Raw genomic sequence first — 22,920 nt, 5'->3', positions numbered from 1 at the left:
GAAAAATAAGACATCCCCTGAAAATAAGACCTAGTGCATCTTTGGGAGCAAAAATTAATATAAGACCCTGTCTTATTTTCAGGGAAACAGGGTATGTATTTCCTGGCAGTAAATACAATAATAGTAAAATAATATTATTACTAATGAGATGTTTCTTCCTACTATTAATATCATCTTGAGCAGTGGTTCCCAACCTTTGGGCCTCTAGATGTTTTGAACTTCAACTCCCAGAAATCCCAGCCAACTTACCAGCTGTTAGGAACTGTGGGAGCTGAAGTCCAAATGGTTGGGAACCACTGATCTTGAGCGACCATGATGGGAGAGGAAAAGGCCAAGCTCTCCTCCTTACCCACCATCCTGATTCCCAACCATCCCAGGTTTTTATGGAACTTCTTGGGTCACCATTGGGTCATGTAGAGTTGCACAAAGTTCTCAAGATCTCAAGTTGAGCCAAGCTCAAAACTTGGGAAAGTCATGCATTTGAATAACAATTTCTACAGTTTCCTAGCTGTAGGGTTGAGGGAGAGATGTCAACCAGAAAATTAAATTTTTCCAAGCTGTGCAGATATACTCTATAGATTATTCTGGGTGAGTAACGGTTCTCATAATTGTGTGACTAAGTACGGAAGTGTACAAATGCAGAGAATAATGAGAATGTCGTCAAAAGGTTATGCATGTCTTAATCTCTGGAACAAATTGTAGTTGTTGAATAAAAGGACACAGGAAATTGGGGAAGATACCCAGGAAACATTGGTACCTTTCAAATGACTGTTCATGCTTTGTACACTTTCCATTGCGCTGCAGCTATTTTTCAATGTATGATGACCCTTCTTGGATTAGGATGCAGTTTTGTATTTTCTGTTCATCTAAGATGAGGGGCTGGAAGTCCTTAAATACTGCATGAGATCTAACAGAAGAAGCCTAAAGAAAATTAGGAGAGGGAGAGAAATGGTGCCTTCTGTATTGAAGCTTGTCCTGCTATCTTTGCTGCCTTGTGTTTCTTACTCCATCAATGTTACACTTGGATGTTGGGAAGATGTTACTGAATTCCTTTCTGACCTGAATGCTGACAAACCTAAAGCATATGCCATAAAGAGTAAGTATATTTCTAAAAGAGTGTACTTGTCTCAGTTGCTTGGAAAGTGAATTTGTATGTATAACTTACCTATTATCCGATGTTCCTTACAAGATATCAAAATGCAACACAACAGTCAGGTGGTTGGACTCTCTTATGGGACAAGGTTTCCCTCCCAAGCTACTAATGATACATTTCTTAATTCATGCCACCTAGTAAACCCCTGGCAAAGGTACTCATCAGCTAGAAATTTTCATTTTCTGAAGCTGAATATTTTCAGTGAAACAGACCTTGGAAAATAGCCTCGCTTTGGAAATGGTTTCCAAAGCACTCGTTCAAAAAGTTGTTTCAGTTCTGCAAATCCCAGAATCCCTCAACCAATGGTCCTGAGTTTCTTTTCCTAGGGACAGGCTAGTCCCAAAGAAGAATGCCTGGTGTTTTAAGAAACATTTTCTTTGTTACATGGAGAACAAAAAGGTCAGACCAATCTAAATGTTATGACAGAAAGGTTAGGGCCTCCTTGACCTGAAAGGTTTCCTATTACCCAAAAAGTTTATCATGGGCCAACCGTGTCTACCATAGTCTTGATGAAACCTAGGACGAAGTATTGACTACTAGCAGTTACTTAGAAGTTATAATTCTTGTGAAACAGGCCTAGCAACTATTACGTTGCTATCACCACCATGCTGTCCAGGGCTTTCTTCTTAGTTGGTGTTTGTCAATGGCCCATCTCTCTCTGCTGCCCCATAACTCCAATCCCTGGTTGCTGCACGGAGAATGAAGAGGCCCCTTGGATAGGGAATTTGGCCTTCCTAGAATTCTTGGACTCCAACTCCCATTAGACCCAATCAGTGTGGCCAGCTGTCAGATAGTCTCATGTCTTGAGAACCACAAGTTCCTTACACCAGTGTAGAATTTGGCCATATTTTCTGGATGTGCATTGTGCATTTGTTTAGCTTCTGTTCTTTAACATTACAGTGTATGATTCTATTGGAAAACCCAGCAGCAATGTTCTTGGTGGAAATACGGACAGACTGGGATCATATACTGAGTGCATTTCCACTGAAGCTCCTTCTGGAAAATTCCAAGGGCAGTATTGCAAACTCCAAGTACTACAGGTGTGTTACTCTTTTGGGATGTTGATTGTAGTATTAAAGATATGGTTGTTTCATTGCTTTTCCCTCAGAGGAAATATATTGAGATGGAGACAAAAGTTTAAAGTAAAGATATAAGGTCCATTTTAAAATCTGCCATGATACTACTCTTTAAGAATTCAGGAGGAGGAGCTGGAGCTGGAAGAGGAGGAGGAGGATTAGATTGTGGAATCTTCCACCTGATAAATGTTTTTTTTTAAAAAAAAAAAAAATTAGAATATTTGGCTCATGTTTGTCATTGCTTTACTCAAGTACTAGAGCTCAGGTGCCTGCTCATCCATGAAGATCAAAGGATAGCTATGAGGAAAGCACAGACTTTCCACTCAGGTATCCAGAGCTTTGAAAAGTTATCTTTTTAGTCTACAATTCCTAGAAACCCAAATCAGTACCCATGCTGGTTAGGGAAGTCTAAGTTATAATCCAAAACAGTAATTTTCTGAGCTGTGAAGCTCTGCCACAAGTTTGTTTTTTAGAAAGAACCATAACACCATGTCTCCTGATTTGATCTAAGGGTGAGATGGATATACATAAGCAGATACATTGTTGCTGTTGTTGGTTGTTGCCAATTTTGATTTTTGGTGACCGTGTGAATGAGAGATCTCAAAGAGTCATCAACTGTCCTTGGGTCTTAAAACTCCGGACCATGGATTAGAAACAATTAATCTATAATGTGGTCTTTCTCTCTTTCTGTTGCCTTCTCCTTTACCAAGCATTCTTGTTTATTCCAGTATGTCTTCTTGTCTCATAATTTGTCCAAAGTACCAGTTTCAGTTTAGTCATCTTGGCTTCTAGCAAATGTTCAGGCTTGATTTGCTCTAAGATCCATTTTGTTGTTGTTGTTGTTGTTGTTGTTGTTGTTGTTGTTGTTGTTTTGCAGTCTAAATTATCCATAAAACTCTTCCAGCACCTTTTTCATAAATGTGTGAAGGAAGGATTTGAACATGTGCTGTATCTTCTCTTTCTTCCAACTCAGACTATTGATCAATTAAACGTTGTCTTTATTACACAAAATGTGTAGTTCTCCAGAGATTCAAATAGTAATCTTTCCCATGAGTCCTGTGCTCTAGTATGTCTACTGCTTCACTGGTGTCCATAAACCCAAGATTTGTCAAGTGAAATAGAAATCAATGCATTTTGGGCTATCTGCTTCGCTTGTTTCTTTTGCCAATATCAGGTCTTAAATCTTCTCTTTTTCTAAAATCTATTCAACTATGGCACTAAAAACATTATACCTCTCAGGACAGAATTGATTACTACAATGGAATATGTGTCCCCAATTCCTGCAATGAAGAGGAAATTACAACACTTGCCATGTTAGGTAAATGAACCATGCCTGGGTTGTATAACACATATTGTTAATGATGACACTTTTATCTAAAGATCTAAAATACATCCATCTGCTATATGCTGTATAAATGTTTGCAAGGGTGTGTTTGTCTTTTAAAGTACAGTTGAGTTAGACCTTTTCTCTTTTCCATTTCCTCGCGTATGTTCCAAATGATTAAACTAGTCGGTTCACACACATAAGGGACCTATTCCACTTAGGTCAGGACAGCTTTTTTGGCATTAGGTGGAAAGGAGTAGTAGAGTTGGGTGTCATCTGCATATAAGTCGCACTGTACTCCAAAACTCCGGATGATCTTTCCCAGCGTTTTCATGCACATGTTTAAACAGCATGGGGGACAAAATGGTACCCCGAGGAACCCCACAGATCAATGGCCAGGAGCCCTCCAACAGCACCTTCTGGGTACGGCCCTCCAGGAAGGATTGGAGCCACTTGAAAACAGTGCCTCCCAGTCCCATCTTAGCAAGATGACCCAGAAGGATACCATGGACAATGGTATTGAAAGCTGCTGAGAGATCCAGGAGAACCAACAGGGACAAACTCCGCCCTGTCTAGCTCTCTCCAGAGGTCATCCAAAGCTGTCTCTGTTCCATAGCCATAGCCAGACCTGAAACCAGTTAATCCATTTCATCCACAAATCCCTGGTGTTGGAAGGCCAGCACACACTCCAAAACCTTGCTCAGAAAGGGAAGATTGGTCATTATTTGGGGAGGGTGAGGAAGGTTTCAAGCTGGGAAACAACAGGAGGAAGGATGATATTGAATCCTTTGTGACATTTCCAGTCTATGCCCAAGGCATATTGCCTAGTCAGGCTCTGAAAGTGGAAACCAGATTGATGGGCTGGGGAGCAACCTGGAAGAAGAATTCAGATCCCTTCCTGTGATGCCACTTTACTTCTTGAAATTCTTCCTTACTCCAACTCAGTGCTTATTCTAAGACATAGGCCATTGTTGGTAGCATGTAATTAGACTTTGCATCTGGCGCTTGTCTAACTACCCATTTGATTTATAACAGCTCCGTTACTTCCATCTCCCTGTGAAAAAGATGGAAGATGTGAGCGAGAGAAGAGTGTAACCATTTACAACTTTTCAAAAAGAAAATTTGCAATAAAAATTCTGTGTGCCGAATACAAACACTTCCTGGAATTTTAAAAGGGCAGATGTTTCCATTTACTTCCTTGCTAAGATCTGTGACGGCAAAGTGATGTTTTATCCCGACTCTGGAATATTAACGTTATTCTTTCTTGACAGATGTATTTAAATTCAAGACCATCTCTTTTCTATTGCCTTTCCCATCTCCGTTTGCTCTGAATTCAACAGTCTCATTCACACAGGTGGCTAGATGCACAACGGGCCTTTTCTCCATTGATGCATTTGTAGGAGTTTGTTTGTAAGTACAGAAATAGGGGGGAACGGTGTGCATTTAGAGGCTTAAACTGGATACTGTCTTGAAACATCGTGCCTTCCAGGGCTGATTGCCACTCTATAGTAATAAACTTCTATTTTCTCTAGGTTTGTTAGCATTTTCTTCATCATCTTGCCACTCGCTGGGACTATTTACGTTGCTGATGGATGGAAGAAAGTTAGGCACGATGAATTGCCATCAGAGAGTTTGCTTTCTGCAAATCATGAAAGCCCATCTTCAACTGAAAAAGCTAGAAGAAAACTAAAAGCAGAAGAAAAAAATAATCACGATGATTCAAAACAAAGTAGGAAGGATATTATTATTATTATTATTATTATTATTATTATTATTATTATTGACACAATGACATTGTATGACTCAGCAAACAAGATAGATATGCTGGATTTCATGTCACAAAATCACAAGTCGAACACTTCCCAAGTGTTTAGGACTGTGTGATGTATTTTTGGATGATGCGCACAGATCTCAGTAGGGTGGCCTTTTGCAGTTGGCAGACTGTAATTTTGTCAATGTTTATTGTTTCCAAATGCCGGCTGAGATCACTTGGCATGGCACCCAGTGTGCCCATCACCACCGGTTCCACCTGTACTGGTTTCTGCTAGAGTCTTTGAAGTTTGATCTTGAGATCCTATTAGCTACAGACACCACCATAGTTAACCATCCCTATTTCTTCTTGATCCTCCACCTCCTTTTCTTCCTTCTCAAATCGTTGAAAGAAATTTCAAGGGAAATCTGCCAGGCCAGCAACCCTGATAGAGGGTCATCAAACCCTATTAAAAATCTCAAATGAAAGCACTTTTACCACCTCACATAATTTGTTCCACTGTTGAACTATCCATACTATGATTTATTTATTTATTTTGTCAGAAGCAAACCAAGGGTTCAATTGTAATGTATTTAAAAACACAATCAAAGTTTTAAAACTTTACATTATACTAAATGTCCATTGACCAGTAGCTGGCCACTTGGAGTGACTCTGGTGAAGCTGTGAGAAGGTCCTCCATTGTGCATGTGGCAGGGCTGAGATTGCATTATAGTAGGTGGTCTGTGGTTTGCTCTTCTCCACACTCGCATGTCGTAGACTCCACATTGTAGCCCCATTTCTTAAGGTTGGCTCTGCATCTCATGGTGCCAAAGTGCAGTCTGTTCAGGGCCTTTCAAGTCACCCAGTCTTCTGTGTGCCCAGGAGGGAGTCTCTCATTCAGTATCAGCCATGACTTGAGGTTCTGGGTTTTAGCCTGTCACTTTTGGACTCTCCCTTGTTGAGGTGTTCCTGCAAGTATCCCTGTAGATCGTAGAAAACTATTTCTTGATTTAAGGCATTGGCATGCTGGCTGATGTCTGAACAGGGGATGGGCCGAAGATCTGCCTTGGTCTTTTCATTGTTGGCTGCTACTTCCTGGTGGATGTCAGATGGTGCAATCTGAACAGTATAATTTCTCCAGTGGTGTGGTGCATAGACATTCTGTGATAATGCGGCATGTCTCATTAAGAGCTACATCCACTGTCTTAACGTGGTGAGATGTGTTCCACACTGGACATGTGTATTCATGCCATACTATGATGAACATTTTTGTAATGTTTAGTTATACACTTCACTTGTAATTTGAATCCATTGGCTTGGATCGTGTACCCTCCCTCCTCCCTCCTTATTACTGTTAAGATACGTTGGCCACAATCCAGTTATGAATCGCAGCTTGGGTGGCTCCATGGAATCAATCACTGCATGGTGTGTAGTTCTGTTACTTCCATTTAGGCTGTTTATTTAAACTATTATTATTTAACTATTGGGTATTTGGGCTATTTAGATATATAGCTTACATTGTAAAGGTTTTCTGGCATTTTGACTTAGTGTCTTCAGATTTCTCTTATGCTAATGATGTCAACAGCAAATACATGTGTAGCTTTTTTCCTTCATCATGAGAGTGATAAGAAAAATATGTGTGATCTAAGCAATTGGATCACATGAAAGCCAGCCCAAAATGTTTGTTGTACTTGAGGTGAAGCCCACCTCATCTAGAAGCAAACTGGGTTAGAAGTTGAATCCCATGGCAAGATAATGGTGTCTGCCAATGTCGGGATGGATTGCCATCTTAATGATGAATCTGAAAATGAATAAGTTAAATAATATATTCCCACAATGAACTAAATATTTCAGTTAAAGCAGAGATATTGTCCAAGGTTTTATTTTGTGATATTGCTTTTTTGCTCTATGCATGCATATGCACACAAAAGAGATGACTATACTCAGCTTGCTATTCTCCAAGTGATGTGAAAATGCCATTTGGGCTGTCCCAATACTTTGGTGATGGGGCACCATTAAATTCCCTTATTCAGAACTGCAGATTATAGTAATTGCACATGGATGTGTTCTAGTCAAAACCAAAATGACCCATCTCCAAGTTGTCTCATTATGTACGTCTATGTAAATACATGTATTCCAAAAACCTTTAAAAATCTGAAATCCAAAACATATTCAGTCTCAAGCATTTCAGATAAGGGATATATATCTCAAAAAGTTATATCCCGTTTACTAGATACTACTTCATCATTTTAGGTGGCATGGCATGCTTCATGGACTACCTCCCTATTTCATGGTTCGCTTTTCATGCCCTAGCTGTTTTGCAGGTTTTTAATAAACACTAAAATAATAGTATAAATCATAAAATAATATTATAAATCTCTTATCAATCCCTTTTTCTACTTCCTTCTTAAGGAGAAGCCTAAGGAAGGGAGAGAAAAAGAGGCTGAAGCAGCTTTAATGTCACACCCTCCCACATACTTTTCTTACGTAGTAATGAAAGAAGTGATAACAGAGCACATCTTTCCTTTCTCCCAAGTGTATAGTTATCTAATGACATCTTTCACTTAAATCAAGACAGTCTTTTGCTGGTAATTCTAAATATTGCTTTTCATACAATATAGGCTAACATCCTTTCTTTTATTAATGCTGTATGTGTTTATATAGACATGATTAATGTTAAACCCACATTTTATACATTATCTTAAAAATTAATTCGGATGACTGACAGTGTGGAAATAGTGGGTTGCTGTGGGTTTTCTGGGCTGTATGGCCATGATCCAGTAAATAAAGAGCAACTCTAAAAAAAAAACCCAGGGGAATTTCAGACAGGAAACAACCAGGGCCAGCTAACACCTCCCAACACAGGATTCCCTAAGGCAGGAAGCAGCCAGATTTTAAAGCTGTAAGGCCATTCAATGCTAATCAAGGTAGCCAATTGCAACATTCACACTTGCCTCAAACAGACAGGACATTCCACAGATATATAAACCCCACCTGCCTCATTTCCAACAGACCTCACAACCTCTGAGGAAGCCTTTCCATAGATGTGGGTGAAACATTGGGAGAAAATGCTTCTGGAACATGGCCATACAGCTCAGAAAACTCACAGCAACCCAGTGATTCTGGCCATGAAAGCCTTTGACAACACAGTGAAGAAATATCTGAAATAAAGAAAAAAAACTGTACTGGATTATTCATGAATAGACAGGCACCTGTCATATTATATTTTCTATCAGGTTAAAGCAAGAACCTTTCTTCACTTTGCTTGTCATGACACGCATAATATATGTTAGAATATAGCACATGGAATAATGTTTTAGAATTAATATTTGGTTTTTTAAACTCTTCAGGGACCTTGGATTTTATCCTGAAATGTTTTTCCTTGCAAAAAAATCTACCAGCCCTTTGGGTGATAAAACCTTCTCAAGACCTTTCCTTGGCTCTAAATGGCATCAGAACTCTGAGTCTTTTGTGGATAATTTCTGGACATACGAGTCAGATGACAGCATGGCAGAACTTAGGTAGGAGCTCAAGGTACTAATGCAGTTATATTTATGATTAAAAAGAAACTCACGACTGCCTTCATTTATCAAGTCAACCACTGTTTTATTCCATAGTTGACAATAGGGGTTATGGTTTGTGGGCTGTGTCTTTCTATCAAATATGCCTGGCTTTATTTTTGTGGCCCATAACCAAATGTGAAGAGGTGGCTCATGAAGCCAGAATGACAAGTTCTTAAGCAGTCATGAAGTTGAAAGCGGCCATGTTTCAGAGGCTTTGGTTCATGTCTCCCATCATTATTATAAATGTATTTTTCTATTGTCTTGGTCCTTTGAAATAAGTGGTGGAAATGAAGCTGCTACATATACTTGAGAGAGAGGGACTTTTTAATGGATACTCCCAGACTTAAGACTCCTTGTGCCATCTTATCCTCACATCCTGTCTTTGGTGATGGGGCACCATTAAATTCCCTTATTCAGAACTGCACCCTCACATCCTGTCTTGTTCTAGTGAATTTAATCAATGTCTGATTTGTTTCCCTGCCATAGTTAGTTTTTTTCTTTTTCCAGGTTTTCTTTCAGTTTCTTCCTTTAAGTATTATTATATCATCATTTATTTATATAGGACCATCAGTGTACAAATAAAATCACAACAGAAAGTAGTGCTGCCAATGGCATACAATCTAACACACACACACACAGATAGAAAGAAAGAAAGGAGTGATACAAATATAAAACAACAACATACAGTCATACCAATGCAATAAAACAACCTTACAAATACATATAACCCAAATGTGTATTGTGGTATGCCATCAAGGCTAAATTACCTCACCCAAATTAGGTTGCACATTAGATTTGTGTCATATGGGACGTCTTCTCTAATTTAATTGCCATGGGTCAATGCTATGCTATCCTGGAATTTGTAGTTTGATGAGGTATCTGTGTTTTTGCCAGAGAAGGCTCAAGACCCTGTAAAACTACACCCCCCTGATTTCATGGCATTGAACTAAGGCAATTAAAGTAGAATATTCTACAGCATAGATACACCCCAAGGTTTTATTTTCTATTGCTGGAAGCTTTTGTGCTTTTGTTTTTAAAGAAGGACTTCTAAGAACACAGCAACTGTAATGAGCACCTTTTTTTGTACAAATTACAAAGAGTGCATTTTTGTTTGCCACTGAGTATTACATTTGGCAGCAAATACTTTTTTTATTTCAGGGTTTTGAAAATTGAGGTGTGTTTGGCTTTAATATCTATTTCTTATACGTTGTTGCTGCAGATAATGAGTTGGAGTGGGAAGCAAAAGTCCTAAAAAATCCTGTCTACATATATTCTCTCAGTGGACCATTTTACTTAGGTGTGGACACATTTTTCCTCATTAGGTAAGTCACAATATTATTACACATTGGCACCAACACTGCTCCATGGTATTGAAACTGTCAACATTATTTGTTGTTGCAGAATTAACAGAGGGCTCTTCCAAATGGGCAAATGTGTGTAGAGTTTGCTAGAAGTTGTGGCATTTGTTGATGAAGTTCTATAAGAGATACATAGATAGGAATGCATTGATGTGGTTCTATCACAGAATGATAGAACAGTGCCCCCATCCCAAGAATGGAACAACTGGTATTGTGAATTGTGAGAACTCACACTTCCTCAGACTGTTCTGGAAGAGCCCACTCTCTTCTGCTCTCTGGATGTGTTGGACTGCCATTCCCATTATCACCCAGCCAGAATAGCTGGCTGGAGGCTTATGGGAACTGCAGTTCAACACATCTAAAGGTCACTGGGTTTGAATGCGAATTTAGCATCTCATGGCAGCACGTTATGCACGTTATGCATAAAGAGAACTAAAAGCAATAACCAGTGACAATTCTTAGCAGATAGCACGTATAAATACTGTCTATCATTCAGGATCTTTGGTTCCATTTTGTTCAACCTCCATTGTCTCAAGGAGTACACAAGCTGATGAGCTCAAACCTCAGGAGCAACAAAACAGATACATGAAAGAATGACAAAGAGGAAAAGCTTTGGAAAAGAGTTGTGCATTAATATCAATTTCTTTCCCTACAGTGGCTTACTGAGCTCCTGGTCTTTCATAAATCTGTTGAATTGCTCAGGAGAAAATCTGGGTTTCCACATCATACTGAAATACCTTTGGAGCCGACTTGTCCGGTACAGTTTTCTGGTATTTCCTCTCTCAGTTGTTCAGTGAATTAATTTCTTGAGAATTCTGTAGAAAACATTTCTCTTTCTTTTCTCACTTGCACTAATCCCAAAATGGTTTATAATAACCCCATAAAAATAACGTTTATAGTAACGATGTCACAATCCAAGAAAATTTTTAAAAAATTGGATTTGCTCAGAACTGAGGAAGCCATAAATGCTGAAAACATGCTAGCCATGATGTCTGGCATACTGAAGAAGTGATGTTTCTTGGTAGGATGAACTTCACTGTAGATTAGGGGTATCTCAGTGTCACTGCCAAATGGGAATTCATGATCTGTGGCACAGAGAACAGAAACTGAAGATCGCAGATGATATTTCTTGCATTCCCTGCATTTACCAAAATGAAAGCAAAGAGTTGTGCTCCCTGCTGTAATCTGCTTGTGGAATACCTTCTCTCAGAGACCTGATTGGCTCCAGCATTGGTGCCATTTCAGTGCCAAGGAGAACCTTTCATTAAAGCTTTTGGATCCTACTAAGTAAATCTTCACATGTGTTTGGTTTGAAATTCCAGCTTGAGGTGTGGACAAGACTATGGAATTATTTTGTCCCATCACAAAGAAACTCTTATTCATCTTGGCTGGTAATATCTAGCTGACAGAGACGCTGGGTGGATCTAGGAGGTGACGAATACCTAAGTATATCAAAGAACTGCTTACTGCCTTAAACGAAGCTGTGTTGTGACCTTTTCTGAAGAGGATCTCATTGGATCTATAGATATGTAAAAACCAGCAACCTGTCTCTTGTTGTTGACTGTCATTGTCAACTTAGACTTGTGGCAACCCTATGAATGAGAGACTTCCAAGTCATCAACTACTCAGGTCTTGCGGACTCAAGACTGTAACTTCCTTGATTGGATCTTATCTATCTGCAGTGTGTCTTCCTCTTTTCATACTACCTTCCACCATACCGAGCATTATTTTCCTTTCTAGTGAGTCATATCATCTCATCATAAGGTACCCTCAATTTATTCATCTTGGCTTTTAGGGAGAGATCAGGCTCGATCTGCTCATCTCTAATATCTCTCTTTTTGGACAACGTATTTGGATATGTGGCTAATCAACTTCAGACATTCCTGGGGGAAATGGATTATCTGGACTCTGAATTTCTTCCTTGAAGATGTTTTGGGTCCATCACAAACTACTTGTGCTAAACCAAAATTATAGGGGGGGGGGGAGAATAAAAGAAGTCCTTCCAGTCCAGGTGCAAATATTTTGTGACACTGGATTGCAGGAGCTATCAGTTGTAAGCTTTGTGGTGACTATCAAGATGCTGAAAATACGTGACTTTATGTAACCTAACATTTTTCTGCTGTTGCATTTGCAGGCTTCAGCCACTCCATATGTATTCTGTGTGTCTTTTAGTTGGGTTGTATTCCATTATTCCTTGGGGACCATTATGGGAATACTCAAAACTTGAGGTGGATAACTGTAGAAATACGTGGTGGAGTAACATATTTCTGATCAACAATTTCATCGCTGGATCTGAATCTGTAAGTCTATACATGGAATAGCAAAAAGAATTGCTCATGCAGTAGCCCGGTTTCCATTACTTTCTTCTCTAGTTCTTCTGGATGGAAGGATATAGGATGAACCACATGAGTCAGGTCCTCCTGTGCAGAGCCGTTCTGAGTGATACCCTCATGCTGCACATTATGTAAATTAAGTGGCAGAGGAAAGGACTACCACCCTGACAACGTGGAAGCTGTTTTTAGACTACATCTTTCAGAATCCTCAGCCAATGTAGTAGCCATGTTGGCTGAGGGATTTGGTAGCTGCAGTCCAAAAGTATGTTTTCCACTCTCTGCACCAAGTAACTTTTCAGAAAAAATAACTTTCTTCAATTTTGTCAGGAATTTCGTACTCTGATCATGTATGTGCCAAGGTTAAGTTGCACATATGGTAGTGGGTGGGGTGTCCATGTTCATGTCCCCATTATTGGCAGGGAACTTCTTTAGCAGTTTTATATTACACCTAGGAGAATAAACTTAATGGATATGCCTTCTTTTGTGCTTGGTTGGGTGACTTAACAGTGCATCACAAAGCAACTGAGCAACATTTTATTGATTGTATCATTAAAACACTTCTATGCATGCGTATCCAAGCTGCCTTGTGATGAGCCAGTCCAATCTAGCTCAAAGTTGGTTACCTTGACTACCAAGTCAGACAAATCTTTGATCATGTTCAATATTGCCTGCTCTGGATTAGCACTGACTTTCCAAGATTTCATACAGCTCAATGGTGGGGGTTTGCAGTTCTCCAGATGTTGCTAAATGACAACTTTCATTTTTTTTTGTAGTCTACTGAGATTTGCAATCCAACAATACCTGGAGGACCACATGATTTCCAACTCTTCTTGGGGAGGCCAGGAATTGAACTTAGGAGCTTTTGCATGAAGAACATCTGCTCTGCTTTGAGCTTCAGTCCTTCTGTGTTAGTTCTGCTTAAGTCCAGTTGCTGGTTGTCATTCAAACAGCCCACTTGAACCGGTCATTTAATAATGAGTCCATAAATTTTGGTAATTCAGTGGGCATTTTTGCATTGGGACTAACTATGGGATTTAGATCATGGGATGACCCCAATATGAGAGTTTCATAAAGAATTGTGTGACTTCAAGTTCTGGATGTGATGACACATGCACAGATTTTTCTTTATTACTTTAAACTTCTGGGGAAATGGTGCTTGATTCATATTTTGAGCTGGATGAGTTTGTATCCCAGATCATGAAATTAAGAAGGCTGGTGATATGACTTAGGAAGGATAATTGTTTTCTTATAAACACATTCGGAGAAGGGCTTTCAAATCAGAGGATCTTCTTGTCATTTACACATACACACATATATGCAGGTTAAGTACCCCTTCTGCAGAATTCTGAAATCCAGAATACTCCAAACACAAAATTGTTCACGTACATGGCTGAGATATCTTTGCTTTCTAGTGGTTCAATGTACACATACTTTGTTTCATGCAAAACATTTTTAAAATATTGTATATAAAATTACATTCAGGTTATGTATATAAGGTATACATGAGATATAAACAAATTTCATGTTTAGACTTGGACCTCATCTCCAAGGTATCTCATTATGTATATGCAAGTATTCTAGAATACAGAAGACCTCTGGTCTAAGCATTTTGGATAAAGGATGTTCAACTTGTATATATAAGTCTGTGTGTTTATGTGTGTGTGTGTATATATATTCATTTCTTTTCCCATCCTGCCTGCCTTGTTTTCAGTGCAATGGGTGGACCTGGTACCTTGCAAATGATTTCCAGTTCCATTTCACAACGCCTCTGCTGGTCTTTTTCTCCACCCAGTGAGTATTCCTTTCATTAAGGAAATGAGTGTCTGCCATATGTTTACCCATAAACCCCTGTGGAAGTAGTGGTGTTCTGAGAAATTGTGGGGAGAGGTGTGTGTGGAGCCACCTCCAGAAGCATTTGCTGGTGTGAATGCTTCTTCTGGTTTTGCTAGATGGGACTAACTTGAACCATCGTTCTTCTTTTTTTACATATCTTTAAAGTTTAGATTGAAATTGTTTTAATATTGTGACTACTTTAATGTTATTTTAACATTCACTTTTTGCATATTTTTAGCTGCATTTTTTCTCTTGTAATTGAAAGCTACCTCAAGTCTCAGTTTTGGGAGAAAGACAGCATATAAATAAATGTAATTATTTGTATTGTTACTGGGATCTTTTTCTGCCTGTGCTCTCTCTGCTCCACTCATCCCCACCCTCTGGTTCTCGGGGCAAACGATTGTCCTATAAACCTTCTGCAATTACCCATGGAAAACGTCCCATCTGTTGCTGACATTTCTATTGTTTTGACAGAAGGAAACACTGGCTGATCATCTCAGTTACCTTCCTGTTTCTGGCAACTTTCACAGTTACAGCCCTTCTTTCATCAGTTTATAGACTTCCTGTTGCAAATCCACATGATATGAGGTGAGGTCTTGAGATACTCAAATTTATTTGAGTCTAATATGCCATCGCATCCAATGTGCACCTTAGTTTTCAAAACTCTGAAACTAATAAAAGTAGTTGCTGACTAATGTAATGCACAGTGGGAAAAAGTGCATTGGTTGTAATGTGGCACAAAAAGTTGTGCATTACAATGGCAGCATGCTTAGAATTTCTTCTTTAAAAATAAAAGTGTTAGGACACTAAAGCTGTCAGCAATGGAAAAGAAGACCTTGGGTGCATCTATACTGTAGAATGAAAGCATTTTAACAACCCTGGCTTAATGCTATGGGGTGATGGGGACTGTAGTTTGGGATCATGCTGATGCCTCACCAAACTACAAGTTCCAGTATTGCATATCATTGAGCCATGGCAATTAAATTAGAGATGGCATCCCTCAAATAGGAGCTCCTGCTGCTCCTGAAGCAGCCTTCTCTTTTGCTTTGACTCAGCATGAAGATTACCATATGACGCAAATCTAATGTGCACCCGAATTTTGGGAAGGTAATTTAGCCAAAAAAGGTTAGCATTAGATTTGAATAAATCTGGTAATTTCCATCAATAGGAGGACACCTAGTGGTAGGTTGGGGAGATGGATTCAAAACTGAACGGTGAGCTTACATAAAGTGGATCTGTCTGGAGAAATAGTTGTTCTTTTCTTTTGTCAATTCTAAATGAGAAAGTGTGTGTGTGTGGAGGGGGGGGGGGTTGGGAAACAAACTTGGGTCCTTGGCATCCACTACATTTTGGTTCCAGCACACACACTGGAGATACCAAAATCCATGATTGCTCAAATCCTATTTTATGTAATGGTATAATAAAAGTATAGTAACAGCGCTCCATGCAGTCATGCTGGCCACATGACCTTGGAGGTGTCTATGGACAATGCCAGCTCTTCGGCTTAGAAATTGAGATGAGCACCAACCCCCAGAGTCAGACATGACTGGACTTAACGTCAGGGGAAACCTTTACCTTTTACTATAGTAAAAGTGTGTCCCTTATATAAAATGGTAAAATCATATTTGCCTTTTGGATTTTTTTGTGGGATGGGGGGCAGATCTTTTCAAGCCATGGATGGTTGACTCCATGGAAACAGAATCCGTGGAATCAGAGGGCTGACTGCATTTATTTATGTAAACATTTCTGTCCCGATTTCCCACAAGAATTAGGACTGACAGTAGCTTACAAAACATAACGCAGATACAGATAAACCACTTAGGTAAAAGAATACAACATCTTTTTGTTAAAATAGAATTACTGGTCAAGTGAAAAAGCAGTAGAACAGCATGCTTTTAAAAGTCTTTGCAGTCAGTTCAAAAACTTCTGTTGACATAGAAAAAGTTTCAGCTGCTGGGGAAAGGACAGCATGGTCAGAGCAATCTTAACCTCTCTGGGTTGTTGTCCTTCTCTGCTTTGAAGTCATTTCCAACCTATGGCAACCCTAAGGCAGCCCTCTCACAGGGTTTTCTTTGCAAGATTTGTTGAGAAGAGGTTTGCTATTGCCTTCCTCTAAAGCAGGGGTTCTCAAACTTTTAAAGCAGAGGGCCGGTCCACAATCCTTCAGACTGTGGAGGGGCCGAATTATAATTTGGGGGGAAAAAACAGACAAATTCCTATGCACACTGCACATGTCTTATTTGTAGTGCAAAACAACAACAATGAAAGAACAATACAATATTTAAAAATGAAAACGATCATAACCAGCATAAACCTATCAGGATTTCAATGGGAAGTGTGGGCCTGCTTCTGGCCAATGAGATAGTCAAGTGAATTAGGATTGTTGTTGTTGTGTGCCTTCAAGTCATTTCAGACTTTGGGCAAGCCTAAGTCTAAAATTATTTATTTATTCATTTACTACATTTATTTATTACATTTATATCCCGCCCTTCTCACCCTGAAGGGGACTCAGAGCAGCTGTATGTACATACAATATATTATATTATTAGCATAGCACAATATTAGCATTATATATTACTATAAAGAATGATACCACTAAACTGTAATATTATATGTAATATATAACATACAATTAATATTACTATATGGTATTAGTATTATATTGTATAACATTATAATATTATTATCAATATTATATGTAAATACAATATATTATTAAAATGATATAAAATATTATATTATAAAATTGAGGGCGGGGGCCAGGTAAATGACCTCGGAGGGCCGCATCCGGCCCCCGGGCCTTAGTTTGGGGACTCCTGCTCTAAAGTTTAGAGAATGTGACTTCCAAGATCACCCAATGGGTTTCATGGCAGAGCAGGGATTTGAACTCTGGTCTCCAGAATTGTAGTCCGGTGCTCAACCTACTACACCAGGTATGGGGAAACCCAGGCCTGGGAGCCGGATGTGGTCCTCCTCTCTCTCACCATCCCATCCCATCCCATCCCATCCCATATTCCATCCCATCCCATCCCATATCCCATCCTTTCCCATCCCTTCCCTTCCTTCCTTCTCTCTCCCCTTCCTCCTTCCATCCCGCCCTTCCTTCCCCCCTTCTCCTTCCTTTCCACCCTTTCGTTCTTCCTTCCTTCCTTCCCTCTTTCCTCCCTCTCTCCTTCCTTCCCTTTTGCTTTTCCTTCCTGCCTGTGGCGCAGGCTGATTAGCAGCCAGTTGCAACAAATCACTCTGACCAAGAGGTCATGAGTGTGAGCGTCTGTCTCTGTCTCTGTTCTATGTTATGGCATTGAATGTTTGCCTTATATGTGCAATGTGATCCACCCTGAGTCCCCTTCAGGGTGAGAAGGGCGGAATATAAATACTGTAAATAAATAAATAAATAAATAAATAAATAAATAAATAAATAAATTCTCCCTTCTCCCTGCATTCTCTTCCTCCCTTCCTCCCTTCCTTCCTTCTCTTTTTCCTTCCTCTTTTCCTCCTGGGCGATGTTTAGCTGGGAGAAGAGATGGTTGAGAGGGAACATGAAAATATTGTTTCAAGATTTCAAAGGGTGTCCCATTGAGGAGGAGGGAAAAAATGATTTTCTGTTGCCTTGGATCAGGGCGCAAGGGAGCAATGGGTTTTAATGGTAGGGAAAGAGATTCGACTGGAAAGATTAGGAAGAACTTCCTGGAGAGTGGCATAGGCTGCCTGCGAGTGGGGTGGAGTCTCTTTCTCAGGAGGCTTTTACGCAGAGGCTGTCTATTGGGAGTGCCTTTATTGTGCCTCCTTACATGGCAGGGGGTTGGACTTTCAGCTGTAGGATTCTAGGATTCTATATCAGGAGTAGGCAATATGGGGTCTAATGGATACACTTTTTCTCTCCCATCCAACATCTTATCCTGACCAAGGCCAACCCTTTTAGGATCCAAACATTTCCTGTGTTTCATTCACTTTCTGCCTCCAAAAGAGAAGAAGAAGGGGAGGAAAGGGTAGCAAAGGGGCTTGGGGAGAACCTCTTTCCCCCCTCCTGCCCACCCACCCCGCTCCGACCCACCATGTGGCCCCAAGTTAGAATGTTTGCCCACTACACCATGGAAGTTAAAACCCTGGGAACAGTCACTGACCAAAAAAAATAGGTTATTCCATGTATGTCCTGAAGAATCTGAGTTCAAAATCAGAAGTTGACAACTCAAGAGTCTTGTTGGGCGTTAGACGAGTTCAGAAGAGAAAGGATCTGGTTATATCTTATATTGCTTCTTCTGACCAGGTGATAAAAGATTTGCAAACAAAAGCAATTATGCAGTTCCTGGAAATAAGTCTTGGGGCTTGCTGCCTTCTCAGGGAACCCAATTTCAAGTCCCCAGTGAGCCATGAAACTCAGTGGGTGACTTTGGAGCAGTCACACTCTAAGCCTGACCTAGATATAGGTGAAAGAAGAGAGATGGGAAAGGAAAGAGAGCTGGGGAGCTTTCATACAAATGACTCATAACTGATTTGTTTTCTTCTTAAAAGACCAAATCTGTGAATTTTATGAAGTAAATAAACAGCTGGTGCTATTATACAGTCCTTTTTTCGGAGGAGAATCCTTGGCTTATGCCATTTCCATTTACAGTCCTGTTTTTGCCCTAGTTTCTTAATGGAAGTAATATTCATATTTATCTACATAAGAAGGGTCGTTTTTAAAGTGGGAATGGTTATTTGTTTATGTTCTTTCAGCTCATTCAAACCTATAATATAAACACTTCCAATCTTCTTGCAGGAAAACATCTACTGTGATGTATTTCATGGAGTATTATTCAAAACCTTATTGCCGATATGGTCCATTTCTAGTTGGCATCATTCTAGGGCTCTTCATCTACCATCAGAAAATGCCAGTTTTAAGAACAAAGGTAAATGAAAGGGGTGCTTAACACTACAAAAATAGCATCTATCTACACTGCAGTTAGTCGTTGGTTATAAACCATGTGTATTTCCAACAAAGCAATGATAAGATCAAGAGTTGGCAATGTTGATGGGTTTGGGAGCCAGTCCTACCACAACCACCTCCTGGGCACATACCACAGAATTTTAGGTGGCAAACTAGTAATACTGCATTTTATGTATTGTCTCTGCAATTCATTAGCAAACTACATATCCTGTCCATTTGAAATGGTAACTTGACGTTTACTGCTCATATTTGGCAATGCAGTTTTGGCCAGGGTCTGGGGGCTTCAGAATTCCCAAAGTGCTGTATCTGAATTGGCCACTTGGTTGAGCCAGTGAGCATTTCCTTGCATTTTTCAATATGCTTGATTAATGAAACCTTAATGGTACCTTGCTCTTATCTTGTGTCTCTACAGATGCAGGCTTTCATAGGTTGGCTTTGTGCAATGTTTTCTATGTTCATAGTAGTTCTGTTGGCCTATGCACTAGATGGCACCTCCAAGTATTATTCACCTGCCCATGCTTTATACCAAGCCATTCACAGGACAGTTTGGGCAGCTGCTGTGGGATGGATCATTTTTGCATGCAAAGAAGGCTATGGAGGTACTGTATGGAGAAATAATGGGATTCCTTTTTAATTGTGGTGGTTAGTAGATCTTCAGATCCATTCAGCATAGTGAGAAAGTGAACCTGGCAATATGCTTATTTATCTATGACTTTTCCAAGTTTAGTGAGTGTTCCTGCCTCTTAAATGTGTCAGCTTAGTATTGGCTGCACTTTGGGAAAGTTCTCTCTCTTTGAACTATAACTATCAAGCAACATTGCTTTAGAAAAGGCTTATTCTGGACCTAAAACAGTTCACAAAAAGCATAAAATAGGGTGGTATTTCCCCCATACTTTCTATAGGGACTGGGGCAGCATTCTGCAGGGGAGGAAGTCAATTTGGGGTGGTGATAGGATGCAACAGAAGTGGCTGAGTAGCTGTATTTCACATGAATATTTTTGTTCACTGCAAATTAGATAAGACATTCCACTTCTTTGCACAGGATAAATAGATGAACCTTCTCACTTAACGTTCTGTGATGTTTTCCCCCTACAGGTTTCATTAATGGGATGCTTTCATGGGGCATTTGGACTGTGGCTGCAAAGATAAGCTATGCCTGCTATTTGGTGCATCCAATGTTAATTCTATTGTATAACGGGCTTCAAGAAACATTTATACATTATTCAGATATCAATATGGTGAGTGCTGCATCCAAAAGGAATGCATAGGGACCCTCAATGCTTGGGATTTAAGGGGTTAAGCTTGCAAAAGGTTAGTGGTGTTTGGTTTGGTAAGAGTGTGTGTGTGTGTGTGTGTGTGTGTGTGTGTGTATATATATATATCTACCATGTTTCCCCAAAAATAAGACAGTGTCTTATATTAATTTTTGCTTCCAAAGTTGTTCTAGGTCTTACTTTCAGGGGATGTCTTATTTTTCCATAACAAAGAATTCACATTTATTGTTGAACAAAATAAATGAACATTTATCATATATTGTACAGTGGTTGTCATCACAAACCAGCATAACCAGACAAACTGTGAATCCTATCAAGACTTTCTTGTTACTACCATTATTTCCATGTACAACAATCTATGGTACATATATTTAACAATCCTGCATGCTCTGGTGTCCTGTTTGGTGGGCATGCTTCCAAACAAAAACTTTGCAAGGTCTTACTTTCAGGGGAAGCCTTATATTTAGCAACTCAGCAAAACCTCTACTAGGTCTTATTTTCAGGGAATGTTTTATTTTCAGGGAAACAGGGTATCTGTCTATCTGTCTTTCTATCTATAGAGAGAGTATAATTCAAATATTCACCAGAGACTAGTGAATGCTTGCGAAGATTCCTCTCAGCTGGTTTTGTCTTTAAAGAACTGTACCATAATCTATTGCTGTACTCCTTTCCCTATTCCTACTCCACTTATTCCAGTTCAACAGTCATAGTAATATTCACCTGCCCTGAATAAGGTCACTATGCAGTTTGTTTTCCATCTCTATAAATTTTATGTCCAAACATAAATCACTTGTTTCATGAGTACTTTTCTTTTTTAGTTCTACCTTTTCCTTGGACATTGCCTACTGACATTTGTGGTTGGATTGGCATTGACAGTGATGGTTGAGATGCCTCTTCGAGAATTAAAGTGGTCTTTGGCTTGCAAGCACCAAGAGGTTCCGTTGTGAAGGACCAAATGCAACAGCTTTTAAAAACCTCTTGTAATGTCATGATTCCAGAGCTCTGATCTACTCAGTTCCCAGCCAAGATTCAAGGATCTGTCAGAAATGGAACAGTATGACAGGTGCTCCAAAATAACAGTTGATTGATTACATGAAGAAGGATGCAAGAATAAAATGCAAGGCAAAGGCACAGTTGGTTAACCTCCAGTTCTTCATCCCAGCTGTTCATCAGGGTCCCACAATGAAGACCTAAATGACTGTTGTGGAATAATGGCTTAGTGCAAATAAAGTCCTTCCACTGTCTTGGTTAAGAAGGACTGTGTGATACAAAGGTCCAAACGGTGCTCTTCACTTCTTCATTTTTCCCGATCTTCCCATTTACAGTTCTTTCATTGGCTTTGGAAATGGATACAGCTGAGAAAAGCACCTATGCAAGTGCCAGGGTCCAACTTCTGACCACATGCTCTCCATTTATGGGTTATACAGAAATGTTCTGGCCAAACAAAAAGTGATATGTCATTTGTAGTTCTTATTTGGTCCGGTCATCAGCTGCTTTTGCAGTAATTTCATGGGTATGTGTGTGTGTGTTTTGAAGGGGCAAACAAGTGGGGGCGGTACGGGATGGCTTTCAGGTGTTTGGGTGCATCTGGGCCTTAGGAGAGGAAAGATCCAGGGGCTTTGGAAAATGAAAATAACCGTTTCTATATTTCCTATACCCGTACTAACTATTCCCTTTTCCCTTCCCTTGTGCAAAGGCATTTTCCCAAATCCCCTCCATATATTCAACTTACATTGATTGGGGCCAGAGACTCCAGGCAATGAGCTGTCAAGAATATAGAATCTTAGTTCTAGCTTTGTGTGGTCTGTTATTCTCTAACTGGGGGAAGTTTATGCTGAGTATAATAACATTCAGTTTTATTTACACTGAAAGACAATGGTTTAGACATTATTTCCCTCTGCTATGTCTGGCTTGATCAATAAATTGCATTCTCAGTGCATATGTATATGAAATACACAATGGACTGTTATGCCATGTGGTTTAGTTTTAAGAGCAAGCAGCAATAAACCTTGGCTTCATGTGCTCCATGGCGTGGAAGAAACTGGAAATGTAAATATTACATATCATGTACGGTATTACATTAATACACCTCCTTTCAAGATTAATGTGTTATAGTGGTTTGAGCATGGGATTATGACCCTGAAGACCACCCAGCCAAGGAAACCCACTGGATGATCTTGGGAAAGTCTCATTCTCTCAGCCTCAGAGAAAGGCAAAGGTAGATTCACTCTGAACAAATCTTGCCAAGAAAATTTGTGATAAGTTTGTCTTAGATACACCATAAGGTAGAAGCATCATGTACACAGCAGCAGCAACAACAATCTTTCTT

The 22,920-nt window shown here is 39.6% G+C and overlaps 1 long non-coding RNA gene across 1 annotated transcript; it reads left to right on the top strand.

Moving 5' to 3' along the window:
* The first annotated feature begins 379 nt into the window (after window positions 1–379).
* On the top strand, window positions 380–22,692 carry LOC100563041 (O-acyltransferase like protein). Its single transcript, XR_507254.3, has 13 exons — window positions 380–1,096; window positions 2,054–2,193; window positions 5,086–5,282; window positions 8,654–8,824; window positions 10,086–10,188; window positions 10,880–10,981; window positions 12,359–12,524; window positions 14,269–14,348; window positions 14,865–14,978; window positions 19,150–19,279; window positions 19,730–19,916; window positions 20,413–20,555; window positions 21,410–22,692. It is a non-coding gene; the product is annotated as an O-acyltransferase like protein (long non-coding RNA).
* Window positions 22,693–22,920: the final 228 nt, after the last annotated feature.

The sequence above is a fragment of the Anolis carolinensis genome, chromosome 2 (assembly GCF_035594765.1).
Source record: "Anolis carolinensis isolate JA03-04 chromosome 2, rAnoCar3.1.pri, whole genome shotgun sequence".
Lineage (NCBI taxonomy): Eukaryota > Metazoa > Chordata > Lepidosauria > Squamata > Dactyloidae > Anolis > Anolis carolinensis.
The sequence above is the reverse complement of the archived record's forward strand: the minus strand, read 5'-3'. Positions and strand labels throughout refer to the sequence as shown.